Source organism: Ammospiza nelsoni, chromosome 9 (genome assembly GCF_027579445.1).
Source record: "Ammospiza nelsoni isolate bAmmNel1 chromosome 9, bAmmNel1.pri, whole genome shotgun sequence".
NCBI lineage: Eukaryota > Metazoa > Chordata > Aves > Passeriformes > Passerellidae > Ammospiza > Ammospiza nelsoni.
The window spans coordinates 2,625,223-2,648,197 of record NC_080641.1 but is presented as its reverse complement, the minus strand read 5'-3'; the positions used below and the strand labels follow the sequence as shown (position 1 = coordinate 2,648,197).

General features: G+C 54.7%; 1 pseudogene; it reads left to right on the top strand.

Moving 5' to 3' along the window:
- The first annotated feature begins 11,630 nt into the window (after window positions 1-11,630).
- LOC132076935 (serine/threonine-protein kinase pim-1-like) lies at window positions 11,631-14,732 on the top strand (annotated as a pseudogene).
- Window positions 14,733-22,975: the final 8,243 nt, after the last annotated feature.

The following is a 22,975-nucleotide window of genomic DNA, read 5'->3' as shown; positions in this document are numbered from 1 at the left end:
GTACCGAACACAGCTAGTTTGAGTTTTGCACCTGCAAGATAGCGTGTCCTTAGGCCTAGGTGGCTATGATAACAAGTAGACAGAGAGACGTGGGAAATAGAGAATGTAGGCCCAAAAGAATGAGGAAGAGTTGATAGTATAGTTTAACCAATAGATCGCTTGGCTTACAGAATATTCATAAGCTTATTATTTGCTCTATAAGTGTCTGATGCTCTCTTCAATAAACGGAACTTGCTTATCACTCATATTGAGTGTCCGAGTCTCCCCTCACCGACAAATGGCTCATCCCCGACAAAGGCCTCATTCTGCAACAAATGGTTGCCCGAACAGGGACCTAAAGGAAGTTTGAACTTGAGAGCCATTCTGCAACAGCTTGGAGCGTGGGAAGAGCTTCAGACGGAGCTCCGACCTGATCAGCCACCAGATGATCCACACCGGGGAATGGCCCTACAAGTGTGGGGAATGTGGGAAGGGCTTCAGCTGCAGCTCTGCCCTCGTCACCCACCAACGCATCCATACTGGGGAGAGACCTTATGAGTGTCCCCAGTGTCAGAAGAGGTTTCAGACCAGCTCCAATCTCCTCCTGCACCAGCGCATTCACACAGAGGAGAGGCCCTCCTGCTGTCCTGACTGTGGGAAGGGCTTCAAGCACAACTTGACCCTCATCAGGCACCGGCGCATCCACATCGGGGAGAGGTCCTACGAGTGTCCCCAGTGTGGGAAGAGCTTCTCACAGCGCTCGTTCTTTACCTGACACCAAGAGTCATCGGTAAGGGCAGCCCTGTGAGTGCCCCAACTGCAGGAGGAGCTTCATGCACTGCTCCAGCTTCATCCCCCATGGCAGGACCCATGTTGGTCAGAGCTCTGGCGATCCACATTCCCTGTGATCCATGTTGGGAAGACACTGGGCTGGTTATTCTTTTGTTTTGGCCCTAATTTTTGGATTCATCTTCATCCCTTTAAAACAGAGAAAATTGGGGTAAAAATCAATAAATTCATCAAGGGCATCTAAAACCTCACTTTTTACTTGTGTTTCAGGGGAATCTGGGATTCAGGGAGATAACTGGGAGAATTTGGGGGTTTTGGGGTTATTTGGTGTACTTGTTTCCCTTTCTTGGCACTGAAAGAGACAAGAGGATTCAATCTGTCATCTTAATGCCACTGAAAACTACTCAATCCCACCCCAAAATTCCTTGATTCCACAGCTCTTTGGTGTGTAATGGGGTTGGAAGGGTGTTGAAGTGAGGGGGAGAACGACCATCCTATAATGCATCGAACTCCGACTTTATTGATCGATCCGTCACCTTAAATAATAGTGTTAACGAACTTCATGCATATTCCAAAATACAGCTTTATGATAGGCTAACAGAGAAAACTCTAACCACTCCTTTTGTTTTACAATACCGTTGATTGTTTACATCAAACAAAATCAGTGTTCTCACTGTGATACGAATGGTTCTCAAAACTTCCATAACTGTTCCCAGGGTGCCATCTTTTCCCAGAGAGGATGTTACCTTTGTTATGGGAAGACTGCCTGAGAACTTTATTGTTTATGCAAGGATGCCTGAGAGAGACTAATTGTTTATAGAAGTCAGGCTGGAAACTGCTTTGAAACTGCTTCACAGCTACCTGTTACTTTTCTCTCAGCTGCATGGCTTCGTGGCCTTTTTCTTTAAGCCATGCTTGAACTAAACTCCCAACAGAAGGGGATTGAGCAAAGTGAGCTTCAAATCAGGAGGGTTGAGATGGGGATTAGGCAGGGCAGGATGGGTGAGATGGAGTTTGGGAGGTGGAAAATGGGGGAAATACAGCTTGGGAAGGTGGCCATGATGTCCAGGAGGGGTGGGATGTGTTGAGGTTGGGAATGGGGAGGTGGGTTGGGGTCTGGAATGAGACAGCCAAAGTTTGGGGATGATGAAGGGAGGGGGAGCCCATTACTGAGTGAATTTTTTAATAATCTACATTCCTGAAGAGATTTTGAGGTATCTCACATTTCTGAGGCAGTTTTGGGGCACTCTCCAGCTCTTGGGGGCATTCCTGAGAGCAGCTCCATGGAGCCCCATTGCCAGGGGTGGTAGCCTTGGGCATGATCTCAGAGCTGTATCCAGAGTCTGTTGCCTTGGTGCTGGAGAGCAGAGAAATGATGAATGGCCCCAGACATCTCCAGTGTGTGTTTGGGAGCAGGGAGTGTTCTGCATAGGTGGGGTGGTCACTGCCCCACCCCAGCCACTGCAGCCTCTGCTGCAGCCCCAAAGTGGCTGCCAAGCCCCTGGCACCCCGAAAACCCCACCTGGGAGAGGGACCAGAGCAGGTCAGGCTGTGACACAGGTGTGACACTGACACATCCCACGGCTCCAGAGCTCACAGCAGCTGAGATCCAAGACTGACTGTTGATCTCTCTCTCCCTCTCTCTCTTCTCCTGACTTCCTCTTCTCAAAATCTGCATAATTCAAAGTTGGACAGGTTAGAGTTTGCAAAGTCAGTGCTTTGTCAAGTGATTTACTGTAATTCAATGCTGTTTAAGATTTCCCAAGTACCTCATTCTCTTAAGTTTGCAACTAAAAGTTTGTTCTCCACCCTCCTGAGAAGTTTGTTGTTTTCTCCCCTTGGCCATCTGTCCTGCAGGCTGTGCCCCCTGTGCGTGCTGCTCCTCTGCCCTGGCCGGCTGCACTCGCCCATCTCGCTGTGCCCCAGCATTTCTCACCCAGCGTTTCTGTGCTCTCCCTGGGCTCCCTGCACCCAGCGCTGCCGGCTCCTGGCACACAGAGCCTGGGCAGGAGCCCACCCTGCCAAGGGGCTCTGGAGCAGGGCGGGGGCTGCGATGGCTTCTGAGCTCAGCAGCTGCTCCTGGCATGGTTCCATGGAGACCAAGCACAGCAACGCTGCTGAGCATTGTCCCTGCTGAGGGTCACACACTGCCGGGGCACATTCCCTGCCTGCAGGATTGCTGAGCATTGTCCCTGCTGAGGGTCACACACTGGCGGAGCACATTCCCTGCCTGCAGGATTCCAAGCGCTGCACTTGTGTCTCCAGAGTTGCTTGCCAACAAAAGCAGGGGAATGCAAACTGTGCAGCTCATGGTATTTTAGAGTGTCTAAAACTTGCTAAGTCATTGATCTTAGAGGTGAGATGCATTTGAAATTAATGGCATGGAGAAGTATTGTAAGATGGAAAAGGGGAGCACAGAAATAAATTGAGGAAAACATTTCACATTATTTCTTTCCATTTTTATTTCACTTCTAGAAAGCTGACTCAGTTTCCCAGGAATCTTCTCTGTAATCCTGTCTGCTCTTTTCAAAAACATTTCCTGGAGAATGAGGTCGAGCTCCTGTCACAAGATGTGCCACCACCTGCAGCTTCTCTTGGCTTTCCACACTGTGCCTGCAGCAGGACTCTTGCAGCAAAGCAGGACAAAGGTTTGGAGAACTTGACAACTTGTCCTTTCTTTTGCTGGTGGACTGGGGAGTTGTGCCATTGGTGAGGTTTTCATTGTTACTGTTCCAGGCTAAGAAAACAGGAGGGGGTACCAGGAATTGTTAGGGAATACAAGCCTAGCTGTAAACTGGGGGCAGCAGCACTGCAAAACACCTCTGGGCATCTCTGTTTCCTGCTGCTGGGAAGGAGCCATGAAGCGAGTCGAGAAGTTCTGGTTTCTGTTTCTCCTGGTGGATTTTTTAGTTTAATTCCACACTGCAGAGGCAATTTTTGTGATGGCCTCTGTCAGCTTATTCTATTTCATCAGTGCCAGCAACAGGGCTGTGTTTGAGCACTGCAAATGTGGCCTGTAAGCCTTTAATTCCCCTCACCTTAGAGCTTGAGGTTGGTGAGCATTCCAGTATCTGTTGATCTTTATGCCTGCGACAAAAATACTGACTTCACTGTCAGGAAAGCACCGTGGGTAGCACCAGCTGAAAGCAGCACTTGCAGTTTCATGGATAAAATTCAGGTGGCAAGCAGAAGAGGGCCAAGAGCAGCCATGATCCCCAATTCCCAAGGCAAAGGCACCAGCAGCCTCCTGCTGCCACCTCAGGGTGAGTAAAACAGTGCTGTAAACAGCTCTGGAATCCGTTCCTTTCTTCCTCTGAGGTCTGGCTCGGGGCAGCACAGGCAGGCCCTGAGCAGTCAGGGCTGTGTGTGGGTGCTGGCTACTCTGCTCCAGAATTGAGCCGGAAAAAGCCCTTGGGAGCCGAGGCAGGAGCAGGCGGGAAGGGGCCGGCGCTGCTGCTGCTCCTGGCCGGGAGCCCCGGCTGGGCCGGGCCGGCGCCCCCTGCGCTGCGGCTGCTGCTGCTGCCAGAGCCGGGCGGGACTCGGGGACAGGGAAGGGACACGGGGGACAGCAAAGGCCTGGCGGCTGCAGGGATGGCGGCGCTGGGGCCGGGGCCAGCACAGAGCTTCAGCCCGCAGTTAACCCCGAGGGAAACGCTGGGGAAAGACTCCATTTCAGCCTTTCTTTCCTTGTCGCTGTAATGAAGGGACTGAAATGAAAGGAGAACAAGCAGGGCCCGACCCCTCCTCCTCTGGGAGGCACCCCGCGTCTGGGGCTGTGAGGGGGCGTGAGGGGCCGTGAGGGGCTGTGAGGGGCCATGAGGGGCCATGGGGAACTGTGAGGGGTTGTGAGGGGCCATGAGGGGCCGTGAGGGGCTGTGAGGAACTGTGAGGGGTTGTGAGGGGCTGTGAGGAACTGTGAGGGGTCATGAGGGGCTGTGAGGTGTCACTCTTGAGTCGAGAATGACACAGGAACAGGCGGGAGGCAGTTTGTAGAGAGAGTGAAAGAAGGTTTTATTCAAGAGAACCTTGTGGTTTTTATAGCATGAGATGATTTATTCTATTTGATTGGCTGGTTAACAAAAATACATTACACTGTCCTTGAGAAGAACAGACAAAGTAGAAGAATACCACCTGCAGATTATTTATACTTAACAAGTTATCACATCCCTACAACACCCTAAAAATTCTCACATGCTGCTGTGAGAAACACTTGCTGTTTCTCTCTCTCTCTTCCAGAGTGAGGGGCTGTGAGGGGTCTTGGGGAACTGTGAGGGAGCCATGAGCTGTGGGAGGCTGTGAGGGGCCATGAGGGGCCATGGGGAGCTGTGAGGGACCATGGGGAACTGTGAGGGAGTCATGAGGGGCTGTGAAGGGCCATGAGGGGCTGCAAGGAGCTGAGAGGGTCTGTAAGAGTCTGTGAGGGGCCATGGGGAACTGTGAGTGAGCCATGAGGGGCTGTGAAGGGCCATGGGGAGCTGTGAGGGAGCCATGAGGGGCTGTGAGGGGCCATGAGGGGCCATGGGGAGCTGTGAGGGGCTGTGGGAGGCCAGGCTCCTCATGGAACCAAGGGTCCATTGTTACACTGCAGAACCAAGGAGATCATTGTTGACAGTACAGAACCTCATGGAACCAAGGGGCCATTGTGGCACAGCAAGGCCTTGTGGAACCAAAGGGACCATGGTGACACTATGGAACCTCATGGTACCACAGGTCCATTGTTACACAGCAGCCACAGCAGGGCCCCAGAACCAAGGAGATCATTGTGACACTACACAACCTCATGGAATCAAGGCGTCCATGTTAAACCAATGAACCTCATAGAGCAAAGGGTCCATTGTGACACTGTGGAACCAAGGAGACTGTTGTTGGCAGTACAAAAGCTCATGGAACCAAAAGTCCATTGTGACATTGTGGGGCCTCATTGAACCATGGAGACCATTAGGACACTTCAGGACCACTGGAACCAAGGGGCCATTGTGACACTGCAGGGCCTTGTGTAACTGACATGGTTTGACACTGGCACAATGCCAGTGCCGCCATGAAAAATTCGCTCTCCCTGACATCTGCTGTGAGGTGGTACCCGGAAATAAGCAAAGCAGGCTCCTGCTTAGGGAAAAAGGAAAAAAAACTTTATTAACTAAACTACAAAAAACTAAACCACAAAGAAAAAAAAACACAAGGAAAATGAAAACTACACAGAAACACTTCCCCCTCCTCCTCCTACCAGATGCTCAGTACATTTACATTTCCCAAAATTATCCACACTCGGTCTGGCACCACCCTTTAGAAAATCAAATCTTCAGCTCATGAAGAGTAGACGGAGTCCTTCCTTGTGCCACGGACTTCTTGTCACAATTAGCACCGCCCGGAGTCCTGCTATCTTGTGACATCTTCTTTCCATGCCAAGGTGCTCTCACCACCAGGCATGGGATGGGGCAGAGGCCTGCTTTCAGGGTGGACCTTTTTAAGGATGCCTTGTCTCATTCCAAGCAGAGCACACTCTCATCTCTGGGACCTTTGTCCCCCCCATTTCTTCTACACCCCCTGGGGCCGAGGGGTCTCAACACCGAACTCTCTTGGCTCCGAGCCCCCGCTTCCCCCTGCAATGCAGCCTCTGTATCACCTGGAAACAGTCCATGGATATACAACAAAAGAGTTCAGCAAAATTGCCACTCTATCTTCTTCCATTCCTTCAACATCTCTCTTTCTCTTTGCCAGACCTCCTTACTGGCCTATTTCTTCCTTCATCTTCCACTCTTATCCCTTTCCTAGGAAAGGTAATGTTCCGTGAAGTTCTCATCCGCAAGGGTTAAAAACTCTCCCAAGCGGCTGGGCTGCTTGCTGCCCCCACCCCCCTTCTCCTACCAGAAGTGCTGCCAGCACATGATATCAAGTTTCAAGGTAACACTTCAAGCACAGGCTGCATTCTCTCTCCGTCTCCAAAAGGGGGGGGGGGGGGGGGGGTAAATAGGTCGCTCGGTGCCCCCTCCACCCTTCCACCGGGTCCGGCCTACCGTAGATGGGCCACGTGGCTTTCCCCTCCCCCAGCCTAGCCAGCAACTGGGCCGGGGGAGGGAGACCCAACTCCTTCCCGCCGGAAATCCAAAGAGAGCTCTGAAGGAAAAGAGCCCTGCATTTAACTACTTGGGTTTGTGGTCTCTGAGGCGGATCCAATGCCCCACTGGTCAAACCAGGTGCTCATCTTAAAATCCGAACACCCATTGGTCACCACAGCAAAAACAACATATCCCAGATGTCCCATTTCCGGTCAAACCATGACAATAACCAAGGGGTCCTTGTAGCACAGCAGGGCCTCATGGACTCAAGAGGATTAAAGTGACACTGTGGGGCTCCATAAAGGGCTGTGGAGCTCCATAAGGGGCTGTGGGGGCTCCATGAGACCACAGGGCCATTCTGACAGTGGAACAAAGGATACCATTGTTACACTACAGAACAAAGAAGGCCATTGTGAACCAGCGGGGGAATCCACTGGGACTATTGTGACACTTCAAGGGCCATTGTGGAACAGCAGGGCCTCATGGAAGCGATGAGACCATTGTGACATCCCAGGGCCTCATGGGAGCAGGCGGCCATTGGGACACTGTGGGTCCCCATGGAAACAAGGGGCCAATGTAACACATCCAGGCCTGCTGGAGCCAAGGGGCCACTGTGATCCCAGGGAACCCAATAGAACCAAGGGGCCATTTGGAGACACTGTGACCTCATGGAAGCAAGGGGCCATTGTGGCCTTGTACAGTCCCACGGCAAGAAGGAAACCATTTGGACACTGCAAGGCCTCATGGAAAGCAAGGGACCATTGTGCCACTGCAGAGCCAAGGAGACCATTGTTATATCACTGGGCCTCATGGAAACAAAAATCTGTGGTGATCCTACAGGGCCACATGGAACCAAGGGGCAATTTTGATGCTGCAGGGCATCCAAGGATCCAGGAACATGGAACAGGTCTGGGTGGCTGGGCCTCCTGGGGGCTGCTTGACTGGTCCCGCTGGCCTTGGCATGTTGAGAGTTGCGTCTTATCATCCCCTGAAACCCTGGAGTTCTGTGCATTCCTTCCTGTGGGAAAGAACTGTCCTTCTCCTCCAGGGGTTCAAGGCTGAAATTGGGATTCCTCCCCCAAATCTGATTATATCCGAGGATTATTCCCATATGAAACCTGCCAGGACAGACAGCTCTGGCTGGCCTTGGCATCTTGGGGGCCACCCCTCATGTGCCTTCAAAACACTGGGGGCCCATTCTTTTCTTCCCATTGAAAAAAACACTTTCAAGTCCAGCCATCCAAGGCCAAAATTGAGAATCTGCCTACAAAATTCTTTATACGGTTTTCCAATGGTACCTCCCAGACAAAAGCTGCCAGGGCTATCTAGATTCCCTTGGCTGCCCTGGTGGCCCTGGTGTTGCTGTAGGGCCTGAGTTCTCTTGGGGCCGGGCACAGCCCTGGGGGTGGCAGTGTCGGGGCTGCAGCAGGGACAGGCCATGGGCACTACTGGGGCAGCGCTGATGCCTCAGGCCAGGCCCTGGGGGCTCCAGGCTCCTTGCCCGGGCTCTCCCAAGAACACACCCAGGCCAATGCTTGCAGGCACAGACACAGCAGCACTGGCTCAGCAGCCCCTGTTTGCATTGCACACAGCAGGGGGAGCACCCCCATGCTGTTGCTGTGGGGACATGAACCTGAGGGAGCACAAATGCCATCAGCCCCTGGGGCCAGCAAGGGCTTGGGGACACCAGGAAAACCACTCAGCTTTGTCCTGGCCTCTGCACTCAGCCAGAAAGTTTGTTCCCATCAGCTGGGAGTTTCCTGTCCCACTGCAGACGCTGTTGCTCAGAGCCAGGGCTTCCTGGCATCCACCCCCAAACTGCCCTGAGAATTTCCTTGGCTTCACCTTTGCTTTCTTTACTCTTTCAGCTATAAATTTCTTCCTCTTTCCCAGCCCTGTTTCCTCCCCTGCAAACAGCCCATCCCTGTTTGCCCTTTCCTCTCTGGCCCCACTCCCCATTGCAGTTCCTGACTTGGCACCATGGGAACGTCCCTTAGGGAGCAGGATCATCCTACAAGTTCTGCAGGAATTGTCTGCATGCTCCTGCAGTGCCTGGTGCTGCTCCCTTGCCAGAGTCACCCCAGGCCAGGGGGGCACATCTGGGCTGCTGTGTCTGGCTCTGGGGCTCCCTGTTCTGGGCAGTGAGGAGGAGCTGCAGAGGCTCTGCAGGACTGACAGGATGGGCTTTGGGGCTGGCAGGAGAAGCTGAGGGACCTGGGCTGCTGGAGCTGCTGAAGAGGAGGCCCAGGGCTCCTCCTGCAACTGCTCCAAGGGTTCTTTCAAAGAATCCCAGAATGAGCAAGGGTGGAACAGGCCATGGAGATCGTGAAGTCAAACCTGTGCCCTGACACTGCCTTGTCTCCCCTGAGCCTCTTCTTCTCCAGGATAAACAACCCCAGCTCCCTCAGCCACTCCTCACAGGACTTGTGCTCCAGACCCATCCCCAGCCTTGTTGCCCTTCTCTGGACATGCTCTAGCTCCTCCATGTCCTAAATTTGGGGCACCAGAACTGCAAACAGCACTTGAGATGCTGCCCAAGCAGTGCCGATCACAGGGGAAGAATCCCTGCCCTGCTCCTGCTGGCCACACCATTCCTAATCCAGGCCAGGAGCCACTGGCCTTCTTGGCCACCTGGGCACACTGCTGGCTCATGTCCAGCCTGCTGTCCATCAGTCCCTGCAGGTCCCTTTCTGCCTGGCTGCTTTCCAGCCCCTCTGGCACCTTGTTGAGGGAGGGAAGGGAAGGGAAGGGAAGGGAAGGGAAGGGAAGGGAAGGGAAGGGAAGGGAAGGGAAGGGAAGGGAAGGGAAGGGAAGGGAAGGGAAGGGTCCAGATCCAATCCTTCCTGAAATGTGGGGTATTACCGCACCTGAGTGGGCGTGGCTGGTGAGAGAGAGATGGTGAATCTTGTTTCTTGAATCAGAAGGCTTGATTTATTAATATATGATATAATACATTATAGTTATACTAGAAAGAATAAGGAGAGAGGTTTTGCAGAGCAGCTAGGCTAGCTAGGAAGAGATAGAAAAGAATCCAAAACAAAGCTGTGGCCAAGGACTCAGTCCCTTGGCTTGCACTGGTGATTGGCCCTTAATTATAAACATAAAACATGAACCCATCACCAATCAAAATAGGTGCCCCTGTTGCATTCCCCAGCAGCTGATAATAATTGTTTACCTTGTCTTCGGAGGCCTCTGGCCTCCCGAAGACACAGAAATCCGAAAGAAAGGATTTCTGTGGAGAAATGTCTGTGACAGTGGGGTTTGCTGGCACTGCCAGTGCCTTGATCCAAAAATTTCCCTATTCTGGCACAGCCCAAGTACAGCCATTTGCTGGCACAGAAATCCAAAACCTGGCAACTTCCTGCTACTGGGTTTGGCACCTCCCACATCTTGCGTTTGCTGCCCCAGTACCCAGATTTGGAAACTTCCTGGTGCCTGCACAGCCCAAGTCCAGTGATTTACTGGCACAGAAATCTAAAATTTTGGAAATTTCCAGGTTCTGACTCTTGCACCATCCAGATCTAGTGTTTGCTGGGACTGCCAGTGCCCAGATTTGGAAATTTCCCGATGCCTTCACAGCCTAGGTCTAGCAATTTGGTTTTAGCTAGCTTAGGAAGAGAAGTTCCTTTGGACTGTGACTTTCCTTTTTCTTGGAACTGTTTAAACCTGCTCTGGACTGAAAACCCAGAAAAACACTGGCAACAGCTCACACATGTGGCCCTCCCGAGCTCTGGGACACTGCGTTCCAGCAGCAGGGAGACTTAGAAGAGATGAAGTGAGTCAACTACAACCCACAAAAAGGACTTTCTGAATTTGCCATCTCTTCAGCACTGTCCGAGGTTTTATTTAATATTATTCATTTTTCTTGCTTGTGAATACTTTACTTGTTAAATAAACTGGGGTTTTTTCCACTTTTCTCAAGTCTTTTCCTGAACTAGTAGGAGGAGGGGCCGCTTGAACTTGTTTTCTAGACGGACCCCTTTTGGAGATTTCCTCCCCAAATTTGCCCTAAGCCAGCACAAACAGTCATCATGAAAATTGCACCAGTGGCATAATTTCCTGATGGAAAATCTTGTGACAGAAGCTTGACCTTGTTCTCAATGAGAGGTTCTTGGGAAGAGCAGACAGGAGAAGATTCCTGGAAAACTGAAACAGCTTTCCAGAAGTGAAATGAAAATGAAAGAAACAATCCAAGATGTTTCTCTTTATTTATTTCTGAGCTTCCCTTTTCCATGTTGCAACCCAGTAATTCCAGATGTACCTCACCTCTAAGATCGCTGACTTAGGGATTTTTAGACACTCTGAAATACCATGAGCCACACACAGTTTTCCTTCCCCTGTTTTTACTGGAAAGCAACACTGGAGGTGTGAGTGCAGTGCTCGGGTCAGGTAGGAATCCTTCCCCAAGGGAAGGTGTCCCGACAGTGTTTGACACTCAGCAAGGACAACGCACAGCAGCAAGCGAGGGGATCGCTGTGCTGGTGTGCAGGAGTCAGGGCTCTGCATCTGGGCTCAGCACTGCAAAGTTCCCGTGTTTGGGCAGACGGAGGGGCTGTCCCCGGGGCACGCGGGTCTCGAAAGTGGGGCTCGTGGGGTGAGCAGGAAACGGACACGGGGACGAACGGCCCCGGTGCTTCAGTTGCAGCAGCGGCAGCGGCAGCAGCAGCAGTGGCGGCAGCAGTAGAGGCTTCGGCAGAAGCAGCGGCAGCAAAGAGATATTTGGAATAATCTCTTTCTTTCTCTTTTCTCTTTCTTTCTCTCTCTCTCCCTTTCCCGCTGTCGGGCACCATTCTCTCGGGGTCCTTGCCCGGCGTCCCTCTCCTCTCCCCACCTCCCTCTCCCCTGCCGAGCTGGGCCATGTCCCCGGCCCGCCCCCGGGCCCGGGCGGGGCTGCCCCGTGCCCAGCCCCGGCCGTCCCGCCGCGGTCTCGCCTCCACCCGGCTCTGGCCGTGCTGATGGTGGCGCTGCTGGGCGGGCATCAGTGCCTGGTGCGGGGGCGGCATCGCCGCCCTTGGCCTCCGCCTGGCCCGAGCCCGGCCCCAGACCCGACGCAGGGTCCTGTCCCGACCCCGGCCCTGGCCCCGGCCCCGGCCCCGGCCCAAGTCGCGGCCCCGGCCCGTGCTCTTCCCGGGGCCCCCGGAGGACGCACGCGGCGCGGCCGCTCCCGCCGCCTCTGCTGCCGCTTCCCCGGCCCGAGCTCCGCCGCTCGGCAGCGCGGCTGCCGGCCCCGAGCCTCCCGTGCGGCGTTCCGAAGAGCGAACGCCTGGGCGTGGCCGGCCCGGGGCGGGTGAGGGGCGCTCGGGGGCCGTTGCTGGCCCCGGGCCGAGCGCTGACAGCCGCGTCCCACCCGCAGGGACGGCGCAGGAGGCCCTGCAGGAGCGGTACCGGCTGGGCTCGCTGCTGGGGCGCGGCGGCTTCGGCAGAGTCTTCGCGGCCACGCGGCTCTCGGACGGCGCCCCGGTGAGCGGCGGGGCCGGCGGCGGGCGCAGGAGGAGGGGATGGAGGAGGAGGAGGGCGGAGGGCGGAGGATGGGGCTCGCAGTGCGGGCGGCAAGCTCACCCCGCTGCTGCCCTTGGCTTGCAGGTGGCCATCAAAAGGGTGCCACGGAACCGCGTCCGGCACTGGGGCGAGCTGGTGAGTGAGCGGGGACAGCAGCCGGGGCTGCCGGCCGGGGATGAGCCGAGGCCTGGCAGGGTGGGAGCCACCAGGACGCCCCGAGGGAGAGCGGGCATGGGCCTAGCGCAGGGCGCAGAGCATCCCGGGCTGGCTGAGGGCTTCCCCAGGCCTGGCACGGCCTCGGCCCCACTAACGGCATCATGCTCTTCCCGCAGCCCGACGGCACCAGCGCACCCCTGGAGATTGTGCTGCTGGCCAAGGTGTCCACTGGCTTCCCCGGTGTGGTCCAGCTGCTGGAGTGGCTCGAGCTCCCCAACTGCATCGTGATGGTGCTGGAGCGGCCAGAGCAGTGTCAGGACCTGCATCGTTTCATTCGGGCACGGCGGTTTCTGCCCGAGGAGGTGGCGCGGGAGCTGTTCCACCAGGTGCTGGAGGCCGTGCGGCACTGCACCAGCTGCGGGGTCCTGCACAGGGACATCAAGCCAGAGAACATCCTGGTTGACCTGGACACCGGGCAGGCCAAACTCATCGACTTTGGCTGTGGCACCTACCTGCAGGACACAGTCTACACTCACTTTGCAGGTGAGCCTACACAGGGCTGCGCTCCCGCTGCTGACATCTCATGGCCCAACATCTCCCAGCCCAAGCTGGCTGTGGCAGCGGGAGTTCTCCCTTTTGCTGCCAGTCAGGGCACTGAATCTTCAGCTGTGTTACTTTAAAGCAGGGCTGGGTGGGCAGCCATCTTCCAGCCCTGCTGGCACCCTCTGCTAGCCACTCTGCCCAGGACTGGGACTGGGCTGGGGCAGCCAGCCCGACCAAACCCCCCGTGGGTGGGGGTAGCAGAGAGGGAGGGCGGAACATGTGCCCCAGCCAGTTTGGTGTGCAGACGAGAGGAAGGGCTTGGGCTGCTCCACTCGCCCTGTTTGCCTGGCTTCATAATATTTTTGGGACAATGCAGGCAGGGAGGATAAGGGCAGGTTTTTTCCCCAGCATGGAGTGGGTTTTTCCTTTGCATGTCATGGTCGGGCCTAGCCAGGGCTGCCCTCTTCCAGCACCAGAGGCTTCTTTTCCAACCCTAACTTTGTGCACAAGTCCCAGATGCTGGCGAGAGGGCAGTGGTCACCCTGTGTGCCCCTGATGCAGCCCCCGCACATCCAGGGATGCTGGGGCAAGGCTCTGGGAGCAGCAGCATCCCCCTGATGAATTCCATCTGTATTCCATAGGAACACTGTCGTACAGCCCCCCAGAATGGAATGACTTTGGCTGGTACCATGGCGAAGCAGCAACGGTCTGGTCCCTGGGCATCCTGCTGCACCAGATGGTCTGCGGGGAGCACCCTTTCAGGAGGGGCCAGAACCTCAGCTGGGGCCAGCTCCCGCTGCTACAAATTGATGCAGAATATCCAGGAGAAATTACAGTAATTCTGTTAAACAATAATGAACAAGATTGGATTATTAAACCCCATGACAGGGTAGCACAATTATTGACCTCAATCTTAACTGTGTTATTGAAAGAATTGTTAGGAAGGTTGTAGTTCATTGTAGGTCTCAGGACTGATCAAAGTACCAAGGCCTGAGCAGGCTGTGATCATGGCCTGAACAGGCCCTGAGGTGAAGTTCACCTCTAGAGGAACCTTCCAGCCAAATGTTATATTTGTATCCAATCCTTAAGGAAGCATTATTACCAACATGATCAGTGTATGTGTTCTTTGATAAAACAAGGATTCATCTTTCTGTGTTGAGAAACCAGACCTGGCCCCATCTGGCCTTGTTTGGGGCTGAAGGATCAAAGTCAACTGCCTTGGTTCCTCCTTGAGTCCTGGCCAGGCTTTGGGAGGAACCAATGAGGAGAATGAAACCAGATATTGCCACAAGTAGCAGTGATGTCAGCTTGTTTGTTTAACAGTGGAAAAGCTGTGTCCTCTCCCAGTGGGGTTGGAGCCTCCTTGCCTGCAAAGGTGGAGGCACCTGCAGGAGTTCCCAGTGTCTGGGAGTGGCTCTGCAGTCCTTGGCTTCCCCAGCTGATGTGTGGGTCTGGGTGATGGTAAAGCCTGAGGGGAACTGCTGATGCATCTTTCTTTAATCACTGCAGGCAACCTTTGGTAGTCATGACTGGATGGATTGCTGAGCTTCTTTTGTAATTCTTTGCTAATAATGATGTGCTTTGTTGAGCTTATCCTTTTGTAAATCTTTGCAGCTGTGCATGATAGAAATGACACAATTCCTTAACTTAGTGTCTGTGTCCTTGGTAGTGACCCTGCCCACTGGAGAAACAGGGCCCCCTCTTGCCTAAGTGTTCCCTGGGAAGGCAAAAGCCCTCCCTCCAAAATTCCCCCCTTCCTCCTTGTTCCCCCCTTCATACCCTGTGCATGATGTGCTCTGCTCTGGGCTATGCCCGGGCTCAGTTGGGGTCCCCTGTCCTGGCTGTGTCCCCTGCCCAGCTCCCCAGCTCCCCCGCAGCCCCAGCCCCTCCCCAGCGTGGCTGGACGAGGGGCAGGACAGGCCTTGGCTGTGCTGCAGCTCAGCAAGAACAAAACCATCTCTGCGTGCTCAGCCCTGCGCTCAGCACCCGGCCCAGCAGTGTCTCAGTGCCAGGGGCTATGCCCTCAGTCCCTGCCGGGGGTTTCCATGGCAACTGCCAGGCCAGGTGAACCAGGTGTCCCCCCCAGTGCCGGTTGCCATGGGAACAGTGCCCAGCCCTGCCCCTTTCTGTCTGGCTGACCTGGCCTTTGGCCCTGGCAGTGCCGGTGGCTGCTGGTTCCTGGTGCCAGAGCGGCCAGCGCGGCACAGGGCAGGTGGCCATGGCACAGCCCCCAGCAAGGGATCTCCTCTGGCTCTGGGCACTGACACCAGCCCTGAGCAAGGGACCAGGCCAGCTTTCCAGATCAGCAATAAAGAGATTTAACTGACCTAGCCCCAGTCCTGAGCCCTGGCGACATCCCTGGATGTGACTCCATTCCTCAGCTGCTCTGAGTCCCAGGGCTTGGATGGGAGAAATATTGGGGTGGGGGTAGGGACAACATCTGAGTGATTTTCAGCCATGAAGGGTCTTGATTTTTATATCTGTTCAAACTGCATTAGGAGGTGCTGGGGGTCAATATCACTTGGACATTGCTGATCTCAGTCTATGAACAGGAGAACAAAACTGAACAGGACAAAACAATTCTCTCTTCATTGTTTTCAATATAGTAGATTCACATTGAATAGAGTTGTGAAAATTGTGTAATTAACCACAGAAGGATTAAAGACTTGAATTATTCCCAAGGGCTTGTCTTGTTTGGGTGTTTAGAAGAAATGTTTATGAGCTTTTCTCATTGAATTCCTGAACTGAAGAGCAAAGAAGTGGCCTGTGGAGTAATAAAATTCATCAGCAACCTTCAAGTGGCTGAGGATCCATCCCCAACAGAGCAGCAATGAAGAGAAATGGGCACAGCTTTGTGGCTGCCCCAGCTTTGGCATGGGCCCTGGGCCTGCAGCAGGAGCAGCTCTTGAGGGCCCCAAGGCCGGGGCTCTTGTGCTGCCCTGGGCAGATGGGATGGCAGCAGGGGCTGCAGAGCTCTCAGCACCTCAGCCCGAGGGGAGCAGGGCAGCCAGGGAGCCTCCTTTGGCCTTGGCCAAGCACCTTCCCCCATGGCTGGGGCTGAGTCCTGTGGCAGCTGCAGCTGCTGCTGTGCCCTTGCCAGGGGCTGAGGCCGTGGGGCAGTGCCCAGAGCAGCCTGGCCTGAGCAGAGCTGTGGGGACAGAGCCGGCTGGGCTGGGCTGGGGAGAGGCTCTTGGTGCTGCCCAGAGCTCAGGGCAGCTGGCAGAGCTTGCAGAGAGCTGGGCTGGGCTCAGAGAGCCTGGCCCAGAAACCATCAGTGTCCATCTCAGGCTGGCTGAGCGTGCAGGGGCAGGACTCAGGCCAGGTCTTGTGGGGCAGGGCCAGCGCCTGTGCAAGGCATTGCAAACAGGCAAGTGGCCCAGAGAGGAGGCTGCTCTGTGCCCTGGGTGTCATGGACAGAGCAGGGAGGGGGCCCAGGACATTTATCAGCGCCAGCCTCTGTGCCCAGTCCTTGGCAGCCCTGGCTGCTGAGCCCAGCTTTGGTCTGGGCTGAGTTTGGCTGTGGCCCAGCTCCATCCTCCTGCGGGGCTCAGGGCCTGTTCCTGGCCATGGCCAGCCCTGGCTGCCTCTCTGCTGGCCCAGGGGCCGGCAGAGCCCAGGGCAGGGCTGTCTGTGCAGCCCCACAGGTGCCACGGGCTCTGCAGGAGCTGGCAGAGGCTGCCCAGCAGGGAGGCCATGGGGCACAGAGCCCCAAGGCTGCTGTGGGCACCATGGCACAGGGGCCGTTCCCAGCTGCAATGTTCCTGGCCTGGCCTGGGCCTGCACAGGGGCTGGGCCACCATGGCTGGTCCAGCACAGGGCCACAAAGGGGCCGTGTAGCCGCTACCAGGGCTGACAGCAAGGCCAGGCACACACAAGCAATTGCTGAGCATGGCCTGCGCTGGCCAGGCCTGACTGTGCCAAAGGCAGAGCTCAGCTGTCCTTGGGGGCTGCAGGAACAGTCCAGAGCCCAAAGAGCCTCCATGGCTGTGCTGGAGACCAGGGCTACAGATGGGAAATGCAGGGATGCTGAGGGATGGGACAGGATGGAATTCCAGCTGACTCATCAGCTTGCAAGGGGCCAATCTTAGCTTGGCACCTCAGGGCACATCGGCCCTACAAGTATAACTGCCTGGATGAACAGAACATCAGAACAAGTGGTGTCTGCCTGGAAAGGAGCACAGGTTTTATTACCTGTTGTGTCCTCTGAGTTGGATGTACTGCAGAAATACCAACAAGACATTCTCAGGAGCTCAAAACAACCACACAGCCTTTACTGAGAAATTTAGAAAATCAGTGAAACTTTGGCAAAAGATTTAATATGACAGTCAATCAACAAACACTTCTCAAAGCATTAACTTGGCCCATTCAACTTCAGGAGCCCAAGCCTTTTCAATTTTAAGTTAATCAAAATTTGCAAGGGGAAAGAAATAGAAGTAGACACAGAAAGAGAGAAAGAAAAATAAGATATAGAGAAGCAGCCACGCCCGGATTCCAGTGTTGTTCAGACAGAAATTCCAAGAGGAGGTAGGGTCAAAATGTGCACTTGCCTTGTGGTCAGCCTTAAATACCCCTTGGTCTTCCTGGGCCCTGCCCCCAGGTGGGCCTTGGTGTCATTTGGTCCTTCAGGAGCTGGGCTGGGGGCTCCAGAGGTGGCTGTGGAGCATTGCCTGTACTGTGCCAGGCACTGGCAGACACTGCTGGGCTAAGATAGAGGCTCTGGGGGGGATTGGGGTTGCAGGGCAGGGCAGGGCTGGGGTTCCAGGGCAGGGCAAGGCTGGACCTGCCCCTTCCTCCCCACACATGAAATTATTCAAGCCAACAATCTCCTCCAGTTTGTCACAATAGGCAGTGTTGGAGATGGAACCCAAATTTGGCCATGGGCACCTGGCCGAGAAGGACAGTTCCTTTCCAAAGGAAGGAAAGCACAGAGCCTTCCCCAGGGTTTTGGGGACAGATGAAAGGTGACCCTTGTGAAACCACTGCCAGACAGATTGGTCCTGGCAATATTGCTGTGGGAACAATCCCTGGATATAAGGAAATTTGGAGGTGAAATCCCAGTTCTGGCCATGGGTGCCTGGAGGAGAAGGACAGTTCTTTCCCATAGGAAGGAAAGCACAGAGCCCCAGTGTTTCAGCAGCAGATGAGAAGAGACCCTCAACATGCCAAGGTCAGCTGGACCAGTCAGGTGGCCCACGGGAGGCCAAACCAGCCAGACCTGTTCTGTCTTCCCTTGGTTTTGTGGGGCCCTGACGTGTCACAAGGGTGTCTTGGATCCATGGGGTCCCACAGTGTCACAATGGCCCCCAGGTTCCTGAAGGTCCCGCAGTGTCTCAATGGTCCCAAGGATTCCACGGGGCCTTGCAGTGTCACAATAGTCTCTGTGGTTCCACAGGCCCCACAATGTCATGTCACTCCTCTGTTCAGTGAGGCCTTCACTGTGACAATGGACCTTTGGACCATGGGCGTTTGTGGTGTCACAATGGTCTCCTTTGGCTCCACAGTGTCACAATGGACCATTGATGACAGGAGGCCACTCTGTGTCACCCTGGAGCTTTGGTTCCATGCAGCCCTGCCGTGTCACAATGGTCCTGCTTGGTTTCTTAGTGTCACAATGGACCACTGAGGACAGAAGGCCTCGCAATGTCACAAACGCCCCTTGGTTCCGTGCAGCCCTGCCGTGTCACAAAGGCCTCTTGGTTCCATGGTGCCCCACAGTGTCACAATAGTCCCTTGGTCTCACAAGGCCCCACAGTGTCACAATGGTCTCCATGATTCCATGAGTCCCCTCAGTGTCACAATGGCTGCCTGGTTCCATGAGGCTGTGAAGTGAGTTAATGGTCTTTCCATGGTTCCATGAGGCCTTGCAATGGCACACTGGACCTTTGGTTCCATGGAATCTCACAGTGTCACAATGGCCCCTTGGTTCCATGACACCCCCAAGTGCCATAATGGTCTCCAGGGTTCCATGAGGCCCAGCAATGTCAAAAGGGTCCCTTGGTTTGATGGGGCCTCTCAGTGACACAAGGACCCCTACATTCCATGGAGTCACACAGCATCAGTACAGTTCCCCTGGTTCCATGAGGCGCAGCAATGTCACAGTGCTCTCCATGATTCCATGAGGCCCCACAGTGTCACAATGGTCCCTTGGTCTCACAGGGTGCACAGTGTCACAATGGTCCCTTCGTCTCACAGGGGCCCACAGGGTCACAATGCTCTCTTGGTCTCACAGGGCCCCACACTGTCACAATGGTCCCTTGGTTCCATGGGCCCTTTGCTGCTGCATTCCCCCCTCCCCTTCTCAGGCCGCCCTGCCAGCTGAGAAATGCTCCCTGGGCCTCAGCCTTGGCCAACAGCCCCTGGGCTCAGCTCCTCTGCAGCTCATCACAAACACTGTCTGCTCCAGGCACTGCTGCTGCCCAACCAGCTCCTGGTTCCTGTAGGAGCAGCCCTGGGACCTGTTTGTGTTCCCTGAGCGGCACAATATCCCTGTTCTCACACTGCCAAAGAAAGCTGCTGATGCCAAGCGCGGCCAGGATGAACCATTGCTGGGACTGAAGCCCCTCTCTTGGGGCCCTGCAAACAGCGCTCCAAAAGGAGCCCTTGGAGCTCTCCTGGGCCAGCCACTCCCTCTGAGTGGGGCCTTTCCCAGCTGGGAACTCTCCCGTTTGCTGCACTCGGGGATCCTGAACAACGACGGAGCCTGGGCCGATCCCCTCACTCCTCCAGGCTCAACCCTTCACCCGCTGGGGAGATGCTAAAGGACCCACAGTGAGCATTTCCTGCCCTCAGGGGAATTTCTCCCAGGTGCCTTGCACTGACTGTTTGTGTCTGTGTGCACACAGGAGTGCCTATGCTGAGGAAATGTGGCAGAAATGCTGCACTCTGAGGGGCTTGAGTGCCTTGGACAGCTGAGTCAGTCAGGCCTGCAAGGAAGGGTGAGTCACAAGCTGTAAACTATGTTAAATGCTCCTAAGGGTTGTTCTTTTACTAAGTAAAGAAGTTTAGTATGAGTTATAAGATAAGTTGAATATTGTCAAGAGTTATTCCACTGTGAAATCATTAAGTCTTAGGTTATAAGTAAGGTTAAATACTGTCAAGTGCTGTTCTTTTGCTAAATGCTGAAGTCTAAGGTATCAATCAAGGTCTGTTAAGTTTGAGCTCGGCTTAGCTTTGTGGCTGCATTCCTTTTATCCTTGCCCACACTGTCCTTTAGTCACACACACATGCACGCACACACACACGGAGAGTTCATGGTTCATTTCTGGTTTTATTGCCTGGATTCTGTTTGGTTTTGTAGTTGCTTTGTTTCCTTGGTGTGCCTGAAGTGCCCAGTCAGGAACAGAGTGACTCTTGCCAAGGAACTTTGTGCTTCTGTCCCTTAATATTAAATCTGGTTTTGGCTGATCCCTTGCCAGGGGTTTTTCAGCGCTCTCAAGGCCTCGTTTGTAACAGGGTGAAGAAGCCCTGGCCCAGGCTCTGGCCCTGGGGGACACGGGGATGCTGCCGGGGGGTCCCTGTCCCCCTGTGCCACCCCCAGGGCCCCGTCCCCCCGTCCCCGTGTCAGGCTCTGGGGTCGATCTCATGGTACATCCTCTGGGGGAGGCTGCAGGGCCGGGGGCGGGGGGACCCGGGGGGACAGGGGACCCCGCTGTGCATGAACAGCGTTGGACTGCTCTGGGGGGAACTGTGAGGGGGCGGGGGCAGAGTGACCTCCCCAGTGCCCTCACACAGCCCCCGTGATGTTACACAGCTCCTGAAATGTCACACAGCCCCTGAGATGTCACACTGCCCCTGTGATGTCATACTGCCCCTGCGATGCCACACAGCATCCTTGTGAGGTCACACAGCCCCTGTGATGTCACAGGCTACCAGTGATGTCACACAGCCTCCTATGATGTCACACAACCACTCTGTTATGTCACACAGATTCCATATTATGCCATTCAGCTGATATGTGATGTCACAGAGCAGATTTGTGATGTCACAGTTTCCCCTGTGATGTCACAGCCTTGTCTGTGATGTCACAGCCTTCTTTGTGGCATCACACAGCTGCCCTATGATATCATACTCTTTGTCACAACCCACGTTGTGATGTCAAAGAACCACCTTCTAGGATGTCACAGCTGGCTCTGTGATGTCACTCCCCCTTCAGTGTTGTCACACAGCCCACTCTGTGCTGTCACACAGCCCCTTGCTGACATCCCAGCTGCTCTGTGCCTCTGTGACACAGCCCCAAAGGTGCTGCTGTGACACAGCCCCCTCAGGGACAGCCAGTGCTGTGACACAGCCCCTGCCAGTGCTGAGCCCCTGTGAGCTCAGTCTGTGCCCTGCTGATGTCTCTGAGGGGCCCTGGCAGCGTCCCAGCCCTGCTGGGCTGGGCACAGGAGCTGCTCCTGGCCAGAGCTGTCTCTCTGCAGTGCTGCCCTTGCCAGGAGCTGCCTCTGGGCCAGGAGCCCGGCCCAGCTCAGCAGCACAGACACAGCACAGAGACTTAATGACCCTCTGGGGCTATGGTGCTCTTTGCATCAGACCCAGTCCCTCAGAGTGGGCTAAAAGAACTTCTCAAGAGCTCAAAGTGAGATTGAAACACTGAAGTTTCTTGTACTTTAAATAGATGCCTGTGAGGGACAGGACTGAGAAAGTGTCCCCAGGTTCCAGGGAGAGCAGAACACTGGAGGCAGTGATGACAGCTGGGGACAAGCAAGGCAAAGATATCTCTGTGTTGAGCACCCCTGGATGTGTTTCAGGAATTCAAAGGGCCAAGGCCTGAGCCCCAGCCCCTGGCCAGGCAGATCCTGTCCCGCTCTCCTTGCTCAGGGCTCTTCCCAGGATGGGCACTGGCATGTGGGCATGTGCAATGCCAGGGACAGGAGCATGGGGCAGCCCCTGCCAGGCTGCTGAGCAGGGACAAGGAGGCAATGAGGCCCCAGGCCTGCAAGGGTCACTTGTCCCAACGTGGCCTCAGGCCCATGGCCAGCAGCCACGGCCAAAGTGCTGCCCATGTTGGCTCTGGCAGGGCTGTCTTGCAGCTGCTGCCCATCCCTGTGCCCTGTGCAGCCCAGGCTGTCCCACGGTGTCCCTGCCCTGCGCCTCTGTCCCTGCAGGCCGTCGGCATCCCCCGGCTTCCCCACCTGGCTGGGCCCTTCCTTTGCTGACAGCTCTGCCTCCTGCCTGCCCCTGCCTGCCCACACAGAGCCTTGGGCTGCTCCAGGCTCCTGCTGGGGACGTGCTGCACCACAGCCCTGCCCTGCCAGGGAAATTCCTTTCTGCTGCTGCCCAGACTGGGCCTCCCCAGCTGCCCTTGTGCGGGGTGCGGAGGTTCAGGGATATCACACCACAACCAATATGATCCAGTGAAGCCAAATTTATTATCCCTAAAAAGACTATATTTACAATAAATCTCTACTGTCCACGTGTCTCTAGCTAATACATGATTGGTTAATCCTAGCTGTTTACACATCTAAATTAGAATGCTGATTGGATCACCTAATTTTTCACGCGTCTTGCTGTCGTCTTCTGGCCCACTCAGGGTTCAATTTTTTCCTTCTTTCCCAAGCTTGCTGTTAAACTTGCTGAGTCCTGATGGCTCTTCTTGTATTTTTCTCAAGGATATACCAACCCCATTTCTGAATATGTCCATTATCCATTGTTTGTGAATGTGTCCATTGTCCATTAGTACAAGCAGGTTGGATTGTGCATCGGCTGAATATGGCCCTTGTCTAGCAAGAACTCCTCAATCTGCAAAAAACTCTCAACAGTTCCCCGGTTTTGTTTTTGCACAAGCCAGACTAATTTCAAAGCACGCTCAATTATTTTCTGCACAGCAAGGCACTACAAGCAGAATTGAAAAAGAAGACAAAGTATCATTATGCCAAAGGGTACTAAATCCTTGAGCCAGCCTGTTATTCCCCAGGATTTTAGCCACTCATCAAAAGAATTCTCAACCATTGTGA